The sequence below is a fragment of the Phaseolus vulgaris genome, chromosome 11, assembly GCF_051622355.1.
Source record: "Phaseolus vulgaris cultivar YP4 chromosome 11, ASM5162235v1, whole genome shotgun sequence".
NCBI lineage: Eukaryota > Viridiplantae > Streptophyta > Magnoliopsida > Fabales > Fabaceae > Phaseolus > Phaseolus vulgaris.
Window position 1 is genome coordinate 45,755,817 of NC_143508.1, and position 9,827 is coordinate 45,765,643.

The 9,827-nt window shown below is 32.7% G+C and overlaps 1 pseudogene; it reads left to right on the plus strand.

Moving 5' to 3' along the window:
• Positions 1 to 5,511: 5,511 nt before the first annotated feature.
• Positions 5,512 to 9,202, plus strand: LOC150023289 (uncharacterized; annotated as a pseudogene).
• Positions 9,203 to 9,827: the final 625 nt, after the last annotated feature.

Consider the following 9,827-nt stretch of genomic DNA (forward strand, 5'->3'; position numbering starts at 1 on the left):
TTGGATGTAAGTCTTCTTTTCCAAGAACTCGTACTGGCTCCTTCATATTTGGCTATTCAGTTCCTTCATATTTGGCTATTCAGCTGAACTCATTTGCGGTAATGAAGGGTATGACATGATGAACAAGGGCAATGTATGGGCATGGAATTTTGTAGCAATATATTTCTTAATATATTACATATTCTTTCAAGTCTTTATATATTTCTTTCCTTTTTTTTCAGATGTTGGTATGTTACAATGTTTAGTCTATATTTCAGATGTTGGTATGTTACAATGTTTAGTCTATAGACTTTTGTGTTCATATGCAAAGTTGCTCTAATAAATGGAAGCGAGCTAGCCTTAGCCCTTTTGAACTTTGAAGAATAAACATTTATCTTAAAACTAGGTGTTATCAAATGATTTGGATTGGAAGTGACATTAGTAAGAATACTATCTTCTAGATAAATAGTCATTTCTTATTGTCAATGATAAAGTGTTTTAGATATTGGGGTTAAATATTTTATGTTGACACAGATCTCTGAGATAAAGATAGTTGAAGTTCCTGATGTTGACTTATCGAAAGTTGGGGTTACAAAGTTTGGAAGCTTGAGTGTGGAAGTAATAGACCAGTCTTTGACTATCTGGAGTTACTGAAGGTGAAAATAATTTGTTTGCATCGTTATAATCTTTGAGTTACATACCACTATAATGTAAAAATGTAATAGAATATTTCACTTGAACTAGATCTCATTCTTGTGCTTTTTACTTAATTTATTTATTGGTTTGTTATATTCCTTGCAGACAGTATTTGATTGTTAGCTAATCCAAGGTTCTTCTTTGTCGTCCAGATTGTAGGTTCATCTTGTTCCCTAAATATTGCAAATATTGAGTTATTTGGGGTTAAATGTTGCTTTGGATTTTATTCCTTTTTAGTGTACTTTTTTATTTTGGTCTTAAAGATCAAAGTCACTCTACAAATAATGGCTTGTGTACATAGTTTGCTTTGTCCCACAACCCTCTTCACATTACTATATAGTCTTTACTTGTTTATTTTGGTCTTAGAGGTCAAAGTCACTATACAAATAATGGCTTGTGTACATAGTTTGCTTTGTCCCACAACCCTCTTCACATTACTATATAGTCTTTACTTGTTTATTTTGGTCTTAGAGGTCAAAGTCACTCTATAAATAATGGCTTGTGTACATAGTTTGCTTTGTCCCACAACCCTCTTCACATTACTATATAGTCTCTTCACATTAGCATGAACCAAAGGTCATTGGATCCAAACATAGTCGATGCCTATGACTTAGAGAAGAAGAAAGGATTGATGGGATGTTAAATGTTGATCATTGTATTTGTGATGGGAATATTGAATTTCTATTTCATTATGATATATGTTTTTCATGCTCTTTTCTGTGATTAATTTGTCCTATCTTTTCAATTTGTCATCTGAATCAAGTTAGTTGTACTTCAAAAAATTTGTAGTTTGATGAGATTGTTTTGTATTAACAGTGAGTATTATTTGAATTGCATTACTTTTGTAGTCTCACATTAATTATTTATACCTTACTCCCCCTTGTATTTTTTAAATGCAAATAGAATGAGTAAATGAGTTATTAAGACCTTTATATGTTGATGAATTATTTTTTACAGTAAAATATAAAGTTAAAGAAATAGGAGTCCAAATTCTAGTGCAGATGGTTAATGATTTATTTTTATAAACTTACATGTCATATACATCTTCATGATCTTACTGGCATTATTGTATTCAAATTTCTGAAGAAGGATGAGTAAATACAATAAAATGGAAGCACTTGAGAAAGCTGAAAAGGACTTAGCAGCTGTGACAGATCAGTATGTGTCACGATAGTGGAATAATAAGGCTTTATGGAATGAGTAGTTCATTCAAAGAAATAGTTTCTAAAAGTAAGTTATAGGTGTTTGGAATGAATGTGTAAGTTATAGGTCTGACATGTGTCTTTTCCTTTTTTGTCTTGAACATTTAGGAACTCTTAATGTCTACCCTTTGTTGTAATTTGGTAATACTAGTGCAGAACATTAAAATGATCTATTGAGACATATGGTCATGAAATATGGAATCATTAAAAGGATCTTGCAATCTTGTATGTTTTTCCCCTTGTTATGTGAGACTGTTCACTTCCTTGAAACTTTTCTCCCTTCACTTCCTTATATCTTCTAACAACATGACAAAGTTGTTCCTATGCTCCCAGTTGTTTTCAATAGGGGCCAAAATAGTGCTTTTCACATGTTATGGCAGTGCTACCATGATTTAGATTTCAAAATTCTATTTCTACCACTAAAGCAACATTGTTTAGGTTTTTTCGGATACAACTGCAGTTTCTCTCCTATTTTGTATTACATTTTTCACTTAATAGATATAGTATTTGAATCAGTTCCTTGTTTACCATTCCATGAAAAGGTACCTTTGTTTCTTTCCACTTTATTACAATTTTTTTTTCTTCCTGTGTTATGTTCTTCTTGATTCACACTGCAAATTTTTATCTAATTCATCTTTTTTTTTTCATTTTATTACTATGCTTTTATGCCTTATTGATGGTGATTGTGTGTATAAAGTGGGACTAATTATTTATCTTAAGTTTCTTTAGTTTTCTTTTTTTTGTTTGAGTATTCATTTGTCTAATATATGAACTATTTGTTCGTATTTAAAATGATGATCATCCTGCTATAATGATTTCAAAGTTGGCCACTTTGTGACATATGAGATCTAAAACTGTGGTTGCCACATTGTTTGCTCCCAAAAAATTTCACCAATGTTCCTTCTATTTTTACTCCCAGCTTTTGTACCACCTTAACCAATACCTGGAAAAACCAGTACCAATGTTCCTTCTATCTGCTTCCTTTTCCTGTTACTTCTACCAATGAGACACACCAAGGCTGAATAGCTCTAAAGGACATGAATCATTTACACACAGCTCTAGCACACCCTTGCCTATCAAGAGAAAATCTTCAAAAAACAACCCTCTCCAGCACCTACTTCTCTGACCTGCAGACACACCGCAGGCTTATTGCTCATGATTGTGCTTAGATACTCTAAATCAGAATTCTTAGATTACTGTAAATTAAAACATCATTCTAGAACGATTATACCACCTAGATACCACCTTATAGAAGGCTTATTCTGCATGCCTTCAATGTGGTTCTGCTATACCTCCTAGATGGTTTAGGTAGCAGCTCATCAACCTCTGACCACACCTTTTCCGCCCTTAGCCACTCCAGTTTGTTTCTTGCATCTCCATCTTGTCAAATTTCCTTACTCCAAGTCCTCAGACCACACCTTTTCCACCCTTAGCCACTCCAGTTTGTTTCTTGCATTTCCATCTTGTCGAATTTCCTTACACCAAGTCCTCAGAGACTGTTTCAACTCATATTATAGGGATTTATTCAATATTATTGTTTTGTCCTTTGTATGAGTAGTTTCATATTAATAACTAATATAAATTATTAATGTTAATCTACCTGTGTGTAGTTGAGAAAAGAAGATATCGAAGTTAAACTGTAGTTGAGAAAAGAAGGTGTAGTTGAGAAAAGAAGATATTGAAGTTGGACTATAGTTGAGAAAAGAAGGTGTAGTTGAGAAAAGAAGATATTGAAGTTGGACTTTTGGTGAAGATGAAAGTTGGGCCCAGAAAAGCATGTGAGTATGTTTATATCACAATTTATTTATATTATATTACAATTTATTTATGTTGATAGTAGTGATTAGGCTAAGAGTTAGGTACTGCAGGTTAGATTACAAATTAATTTTTTTATGAAATAAGTTTATTTTGTAAAGAAGTTCATTTCATTTTCTTTAAAAAAATTTCTATACATACAAAAGTGTTCCTGAGAGAATGTCATCCTTCTTTGGGGTCTGAAGTCACAAGTTTCATGTTTCATGTTTGTTGTTGTGTGATCAACTTCACCAGCTAATAGCAAACAAGGCTAGATATAGTAGAAATTCATAAACTTTAACATTAGGTAAGTGGATGAAAATGAAATTGTAACACTAGATCTGTAACATTGAATATATGTTAATGAAGGCAATGATGTTAAAGAAAATGATCCCTTTCAGCCAAATTGTTTTAGCGTTTTGATTTAAATATTCTTATGATATGTTAGAGTAGAAATGAAAATATTAGTCTCAATTAATTATCTTTAATTACCTTTAATATGGGTCTAATTAACATAAGAAATTTACAAAATTTACATCACACAATCATGGGCACATGTCTTATTGTTTGTAAACATTTGAAAGCAAGAAAACCAAACGGGTCAATCCTAGTTTTGCTCTCAAGTTTTCAACCACCTCATGCACAATAACACATTTACCAAAGTCTTCTAAAATAAGGAAATTCTAAACTCCATCTTTGTGATTTTATTTTGTAAATTTTGAATATACCCTATTTTTTCCTACAATATTGTGATGGCTATTTAAAAATTTAGAAACCAAAAATGAATTTCTTAGATAAAAAAAACTGTTAATAATCACTTGAAACGAATTTTGTAAAGATAGTAAATCAAACAAAGTTTATATTTGTGGTATAAAATTCCTATAAATATTTGCTATAAAATCATTATAAGCATAATTAAGAGCAAATAAGGAAATTTTTTAGAATTAATTTACTATACATTACAATATACATTACAATTTGACAGTATACAATTATTGATAAAGAGATTTTTCTTTTTTGTATTTTGGGTAATGCAGTTAAGTACCTATTCTCTTAGGTTGTTGATTGTTGGGATATCATTTATCTATTTTTCTTTCTCAACTTCTTTTAGTAGATATTATCTTGAGTAAATATTTTCAAAACAAACTAATATTTTTGTATTATAATTTTGACTGAACTTTTAAAATTGCAGGATGTTGCTTTGAAGGTTTTAAACAGTTAAGGATTTTTATCATATCAGTTGAAAAAGAGGTAAGTCTTTCTGAAATAGATTAAATAAGTATACTCATATGCGTATCCATTGCAATTTATTAGGATCTACATTATTTTCACTAATTGGTTACATGTTGAACCTCTCTTAGTAGAATAAGTCGGTCCAAAATTTGCTTTATTTTTTGTTTTTTTTTTTTTTGTTTTGTAAATGGTACTAATTGAAATTACATACTACATAGACCGACCTGTAGTTTATGATAATTGTTTGGACCTATAATTTATGATAATTGTTTGTTTATATCATAATGGAGAAAAGTAGATTAGGAAGTGACTGATGTCCTGCATAGAACTTATATAAGTAATTGATGTTGTCATATAATGCAATAATTTAGGAAACTCTTTATTATTAAGAGATATCTTTATATTGGTTTAAGAGATGCTTTGTTCATAGATATAACTCTGAACAAGATACAAGCCAACATTTTTTAACACAATTGATTTTTACATTACTTGCTAGTTCAGCTTAAATACAAATGTTAAATAATTTATAATACTCTTTTTTAATACATTAAAGGGCTAAAAGCATCTTTGTGGCAACTTCAATCTTTAGTTGTCATTGCTTCAGAACATGGAATGGTTTCATGTAAATCGTAGTTGGATGTACGATAGATGCTATATTGGCAGAAGGGGTTTAAAATAAAGTTTTGTGAATGGGGTTGAAGAGTTTGTCATTAAAGCTTGTCAACAACAATCTTATTTGAGTGAAAGGAAGCTTAGATGTCCATGCAATAAATGTGAATGTAAAAAGATTTTTCCAATTGAAATGGTCAAGCTTCACCTCTATAAAAACGGTTTCATGTATGATTATTATATTTGGATTCATCATGGTGAACAAGTGCCACATGTTAATGACAATCACGATGAAGTTCGTGTTTCAAGTAGTGATGTACATGTGGATGAAAGTGAACAATTTGTAGCAATGCAAGACATGGTGTATGATGCTCTTGGGCAACATAAGAGATTTGAACCATCTAATTTTAATAACAGAGAGGAGCCTCCCAATGAAGAAGCTCAGAGATTTTATGATCTGTTGTTATAGGCTAATGAGCCATTGTTTGAAGGGGCTGTAGATTCTAAATTATCAATGTGTATGAAATTGTTAGCTTGCAAGTCTAATTGGAATGTTCCCAACCAATGCTTAGATTTTATCACAACAATGTTGTCGGATGCTACACCAATAAAAGAGGGTTTTCCAAAAAGTTATTATGATGCTAAGAGGTTAGTGTCAATGTTGGGGTTGAAGGCTAAGAGGATAGATTGTTGTGTAAAAGGTTGTATGCTTTTTTATGACAATGAATATGGGAAAAATGATGGACAACTATTACAATGTATATTTTGTCATCATGCACGGTATCACGACCCAAAAGTTGGAACAAGTAAAAGAAAACCAATTTCTCTAAAAAGAATGTTCTATTTTCCTATAATTCCAAGATTACAAAGACTGTTTGCATCCATGCAAACTGCAGGACAAATGACATGGCACTATGATAATAGAAGGCCTTCGGGTGTGCTACGACATCCCTCAAATGGTGAAGCTTGGAAACATTTTGATTAATTAAATCCTGAATTTGCTGTTGAGCCACGTAATATACGACTTGGTTTATGCTCTGATGGATTTAATCCATATATTCAAGCATCTGCAAAACCTTACTCTTGTTGGCTAGTAATTGTCACCCCATATAATCTTCCTCCTGAAATGTGTATGTCTAAACCCTATATGTTTTTTATTTGTCTCATTCTCGGTCCACATAATCCCAAGGCTCGTATCGATGTTTATTTAGAACCACTTATCGATGATCTTAAAAAATTGTGGAGTGGTGTTCAAACATACGATATTTCAAGGAAGCAAAACTTTATGATGCGAGCAAGTCTAATGTGGACAATTAATGACTTCCCTGCATATGGCATGTTGTCTGGTTGGGGGACTCAAGGTAAATTGGCTTGCCCATATTGCATGGAGCACGCAAAGGCCGTTAGATTAGAACATGGAAAAAAAATAGTTGGTTTGACTCACACCGTAGGTTCTTGCCTAATGATCATACATTTAGGAGGAATAAAAAGGCTTTCAAAAAGGACAAAGTTGAAATGGGTGGACCACCACCTATGTTGACATCTGAAAAGGAATCTACCAACAGTCATAGATGAGCCTCACATGTCCAAATTACCAGGTTATGGAGAGTGGCATAATTGGACAAAAAGAAGTATCTTTTGGGATCTTCCATATTGGAAAGATAATTTATTGAGACACAATCTTGATGTTATGCATATAGAGAAAAATTTCTTCGACAATATATTTAACATCGTCATGGATGTAAAAGGTAAAACAAAGGACAATGATAAGGCAAGAAAAGACCTAACATTGCATTATAGGAGACCTGATTTGGAGTTAAAGTTGCAAGCTAATGGGAAGATTCTAAAACCAAAAGCAAATTACAATTTAACTACAAGGGAATCAAAGTTAGTTTATCAATGGATAAAAGAACTTCGTATGCCTGATGGTTATTCTTCAAATTTGGCAAGATGTGTGGATGTAGACAAAGGGAAAATGCTTGGGATGAAAAGTCATGATTGGCATATATTCATGGAGTGTTTACTTCCTATTGCATTGCATTCATTACCAGTGCATGTTTTGAATCCACTTATCGAAGTTAGCCATTTCTTCAAAGATTTGTGCTCGGCAACAATGAAGGATCATGACTTGGTTAGAATGGAAGAAAATATTTCAATGATTCTTTGCAAGTTGGAGAGAGTATTCCCCCATGCATTCTTTGATTCAATGGAACACCTTCCAATTCATCTTGCAAATGAAGCAAGACTTGGTGGACCAGTTCAATATAGATGGATGTGTCCATTTGAAAGGTATGAAAAATATTATTGTTATTATGTCAAAATACTTCATTTATTTGTTTAAATCCATCTCCAATTTACTTAATTATAGGTTTATGGGTGATTCTAAACGCTCAGTGGAAAATAAGGCTCAAGTTGAAGGATCAATTTTTGCATCTTACTTGCACCGAGAAACAATTCACTTTTGTTCCCACTATTTCAAGAACTTCATGTTTGTCACCACGAAATCGTAGAAATGAAATACCTCGTGGAATTGAAAGTTTTCCATCAATGTTATCCATCTTTAACCAGCCTGGTCGTTCTTCAGGAAAAAAATTAATCCATTGGTTCAACCATAAAGAATGGAACTCTGTCCATGTTCATATTTTGATCAATTGCAACGAAGTCAAACCATACCTCGAGTGAGTATATCAAATAATTGGCTTCAATTTTTTACAAAACTAATCCTCTAAATAAACCATTCTTGATTGTGTTAATATGTTTCACAGTTCATTCTTGCAATCTAAACAAATAAGCTCATCAAATGCATCAAATGATATACATGCACATTTCCCTGAATGGTTTACGGGTCAGGTATGATCAAACTCAATGTGATTAAGTTATGTGTTATATAACCTAAAAAAATATAAATAAGTCAGTATCTCTTGCCTTTGTAGGTTACAAGTGAGCCTTTAAATGTAAGAAACATACACTTAAGGGAATTGTCATATGGCCCTTTCACATGTGCTAATGAATGGCACACTTACTTCGTCAATGGGTACAAATTTCACATTCATGCATGGAGCAAGGGGAAAAAAACAATAAACAGTGGTGTTTATGTAAAGGGGCTCACGGAAGGAGGCCATGATGATTTCTATGGAATCATTGAACACATATATGAGCTAGAGTACAATTCTTCGAGCTCCCCGAAGAAAGTGGTGGTATTTTATTGTCAGTGGTTTGATCCATCACATAAAGGTACAATAGTGGATCCTAAATATGGAATTATGAACATTCACATGGAGAAAAGGTATTTACCCTTTGATCCATTTATCATTGCACATAATGTAAGACAAGTATATTATGTCCCCTATCCAACATCAAGAAAGGACAAAAAAAGTTGGTGTGTTGCAATTAAAACAAAGCCTAGAGGTCACATTGAATCTCTTGATATGGAAGATGATGTTCCTTACCAAATAGATGAAATGTCACATGTAAATGAAGTAATTAAAGTTGAAGGTATTTCGGGATTCCAACATTCATAGGTTCATGTTGAAGAAGTGGAAGAAGATAATGAATTTCAAGATTTTCAAGAAGAGGACAATGAAGAGGAGTTTGAAGGTAGTGAAAATGGGGACACTAAAGATGATTATACTAGAGAGGATAGTGAAGATGGGCAACTTGGACGAAATGATTCAGAAGAAGACAATTAAGAACATGAATTTGATGATAATTGAATTATGTGTTATGATTACATTATGTGATTGTTAGTGTTGTTATTTTATTGTTTATGTAATAACATAATGATTATTTTGTGAATGAAATTTTTATTATGTTGTGTGTTTTTAATTGCAGTATGTTCCTTTCATTTATAATTGATAATATAATTTTTTTTTGTTAGAGATGTCTTCAGGAGGATGTGACCAACCAAAACCTTACTTATCTACTCAAAATAAGGGGAAAAGGGTAATGAAGAGTAAAAGGCCACGATATGTGCTTAAAGTAAATATCTCACCCCCACCAAATGCACCTATTGCACATGTACCTTCCTCATCCCCAACTCCTTCACATACATCTTCTCCTACCCCAAGTCACACACCTATCTCAAAAAATGTTGTACCTACAGCTGCATCTTTCCCATGTCCTAGGACTGCAAGCATACCCTCTCAATCAATAAGAGACATTTCTCCCACCACATCTTCCCCAACCCCAGTTGTGGCATCAGTGCCTTTTCCATCAGATACAGAACCCTCAACATCATCAGTACCATCACCATTGCCAAGGGTTACACCATTATCAACACCCTCACCGCTATCAATGCCTTCTAGAATCAATGAT